The following is a 3,587-nucleotide window of genomic DNA, read 5'->3' as shown; positions in this document are numbered from 1 at the left end:
CATGACTGGACCCCCCAAAAAAAGATGTGGTATAAGAACACAATCAGGTTTGTGTTTTGAAGCATTTTCCATGAAAGGGTTTAAGTGTGAATGTATGTGTGTGTGCGCGTGTGTGCACAACACGATCAGTTTGTGTACTTTGAATTATTTTCTTCACTTGCAGTGTGAATAGACTGGAGGAGCCAAGTGTGAATTAGGTAGAAAAGAAAGAACATTCTAGATTAGATAGCACAAACATCAGGGAATTCAACAGAGCCATGTACTGGGGTGGAAGTTGGAAATTCAATATTGCTGGTATAGCCTTTTGGCTCTCTGAGTAGCACCATGGCAGTTGGCAAGAACAAGCACCCTACAAAAGTCAGCAAAAAGGGAGCCAAGGAGAAAGTGGTTGATTCATTTTCTAAGAAAGATTGTATAATGTGAAAGCACTGGCCATGTTCCGTATAAGAAATATTAGGAAAACACAAGTCATGAGAACTCAAGGAACCAAATTTGCATCTGATGGCCTCAAGGTTTGAGAGCTTGAAGTGAGCCTCGCTGATCTACAGAATGATGAAAATTTAGAAAATTCAAGCTATTAACTGAGGCTGTTCAGGGCAAGAACTGCCTAACCAGCTTCCATGGCATGGAGGAGCTCACTTGGAACAAAATGTGCTCCACAGTCAAAAAGTGGCAGACCAGGATTGAAGCTCATGTTGATGTCAAGACTACAGACAGTTATTTGCTTCATTTGCCTGTGTTGGTTTTACTAAAAAATGTAAGCGCCTGCTATGCTCAGCATCAGCAAGTCTGCCAGATCTGGAAGAGGATGATGGACATCATGACCTAAGAAGTGCATAGAAATAGTTAAGGGCTGGGAATGTGGCTTAGCAGTGGAGTGCTTGCCTAGCAGGCGTGAAGCCCTAAGTTCGATTCCTCAGTACCACATAAACAGAAAAGGCAGGAAGTGGCGCTGTGGCTCAAGTGGTAAAGTACTAGCCTTGAGCAAAAGAAGCTTAGCAACAGTGCCCAGGCCTGACTTCAAGCCCCAGAACTGGAAAAAAAAAAAAAAAAGAAAAGGAAAGAAAAGGAAAAAGAAAAAAAAAGCGCCAGATGCTGGACGCTGCTGGCTCACACCTGTAATCCTAATTACTCAGGATTGGGTTCAAAGCCAGCCCAGGCAGGAAAGTCTGTGAGACTTATCTCTAATTAGCTACCAGAAAACCGGAAGTGGTGCTGTGGCTCAAGTGGTAGAGAGCTCACCTTGAGCTGAAGAGCTCAGGGACAGTGCTTAGGCCCAGAGTTCAAGCCCCACACCTGACCACACACAAAAAAAAATTAACCCATTCCAGAAAGCATTTGGAAAGACATAGAAAAAGACTTGCCAGACTATTTATCTACTTTGTGATGTCTTTGTTAGAAAAGTAAAAATGCTGAAGAAGCCCAAGTTTGAATTGGGAAAACTCATGGAGCTTCATGGTGAAGGTGGTAGTTCTACAAGAGCTACTGGTGACAAGACTGGTGCTAAAGTCAAATAAGCTGATGGATAGACACCACCAGTCCAAGAATCCATTTAAAAATTCAGATTTTTAGGGGAGGGGGGAAGGAGAAGGATTGGGATTGGGGGGGGAGGGGGGAGGCTGGGAAGTGATGTGAAGGGTAAACAAAGGAGGAGGCTGCAATGCTTGGTAAGAAATGTACGCATTATCCTGCCCATGCAATTGTAACCCCTCTGTACAGTATTTTCACAAATAAAATTAAAAAAAAAAGAGGAAATGACAAGGATAAAAAAAAAGATGATGCTAAGTGAAATGAACCCACCAAAAAGATAAAAAAATAAATCATTACTGAGACTCAAGGCAGAGGAAATTTCCCAGAGCTCTGGAATTCTTTAAAGAAACTTTGAAGCAATGTGACCATGTTATAAATGCTACAAGGTTATTGTTCAAATCTTGTGCAGTGGTTTAAATGATGCATAAAATAATGATCTGTCTACCCAAAAAAAAATTCAGATTTTTAATAGTGTCAAATAGAAGGTCTATTTGTGAAAAAAAATATTGCTGGTATAAGCCTGGGAATGAAGATAGTGGAAGGCAGGATAAGTTTAGAAGAGATTCCTGTGTATTTATTCCCAGCCATGTGTAAGTCAGAGATCTGAAGGATCCACTGCTTAAGGCCAGCCTGGGTAATATGTTAGTGAGATCTATCTCAAACAGTAAGCCAGGCATGATGGTGCATGCCTGAAATCCAAGCATAGATTATGACTGTGGTTCAGGCTAGCTCTGGACAAAACACAAGACCTTATTTAAAAAATAAGCTAAAAGCAATAGTGCTGGAGGATTGGTTCAAATGGTAGATTACTTTTCCAAGTAATCATATCTCTTGAGTTCTAAATCCAATACTGCTGGGTGCTGGTGGCTAGTGCCAGTAATCCTAGCTACTTAGGAGGCTGAGATCTGAGGATCATGATTCTAGGGCAGCCCAGGCAGAAAAGTCCATGAGACTCTTCTCTCCAATAAACTTCAAACCAAAACAAAACAACAAACCAACTGGAACTGGAGGTGTGGCTCAAGTAATAGAGTGCTAGCCTTGAGCAAAAAAGCCCAAGGACAGCACCCAGCCTCTGAGTTCAAGGGATTGGTACAACAAAGTAAAACCCACTCCTCTCCCTCTCCCCAGTCTCTCCCTTGCTTGCTCGCTCTCTCACTCTCTCACACACCAGGATAACCGCCCCCTCCCCCCCACAACACAAATAAGTATTACTGAATTGAATTAAAAGTTCTGACATTGTCTCTTGATGATGCATATCAATATTTGAGATTGCGGCGACTGAATCTGAAAAACTTGGAAATTCTTTAGAGAGTTAAACTATGAAGTCAGCACACAGTAGAATTTCATAGCCTTTAAGGTAGAGGAGTCAAAAATAATAAAGTACAAATTATAGGGAGATGACTTAAAGTAAATTGTAGGGTAAAGTCTATGTTTATATCATGTTTATTGGACAGAACTGTTCTACTAATTTGCAATTACAGGTATGACTACTAAAATTTGGAAATATGATTAAGAGATAAAATTTGGAAATATGATTAAGCGATATTAATAAGAAACTGTATAGCTATTTTATCATGAAAATTAAAAATCTTTTATTTTCCTACCTAGCCAAATCAACATTTTCCAAAGTACTATTAATTCTGCAGTTCTGGGAACCAAACCCAGAACCTGTGCATGCTGTCACTGAGTTACTCCTCTAGCCCCCAAATACACTGTTTAAAAATCTTATTATATTTATTTAAAAAGTAATGATTTTTTCCATTAGGTTTCTTATAGGCCTCCTCAAGTCTACTTAAACTTACCCATGTGTGTTTCATAAATATTGTATTTTTATCTTTTTGCCATGACATAAAGAAGTTAACAAAGGAGCTGGGAACACTGGTACATACCTATAATTACGTCACTTGGGAGCCTGAGGCAACAGGATTGTGAGTTTAAGTTAAACCTGAGCTATATAGTGAGTTTATGGCTCATCGAGGCTGCCTAGCAAGAATATGTCTTTAAAAAATAATGGGGCTGGGAAGGTGGCTTAGTGGTAGAGTGCTTGCCTTGCATGC

General features: G+C 40.1%; 1 pseudogene; it reads left to right on the top strand.

The window, feature by feature from the left end:
• The first annotated feature begins 324 nt into the window (after nt 1-324).
• Nucleotides 325-1,556, top strand: LOC105993391 (annotated as a pseudogene).
• The last annotated feature ends 2,031 nt before the right edge of the window (nt 1,557-3,587 follow it).

This window comes from Dipodomys ordii, unplaced genomic scaffold, assembly GCF_000151885.1.
Source record: "Dipodomys ordii isolate 6190 unplaced genomic scaffold, Dord_2.0 Scaffold95, whole genome shotgun sequence".
Taxonomy (NCBI): Eukaryota; Metazoa; Chordata; class Mammalia; order Rodentia; family Heteromyidae; genus Dipodomys; species Dipodomys ordii.
This window is presented reverse-complemented; position numbering and strand designations above follow the sequence as displayed.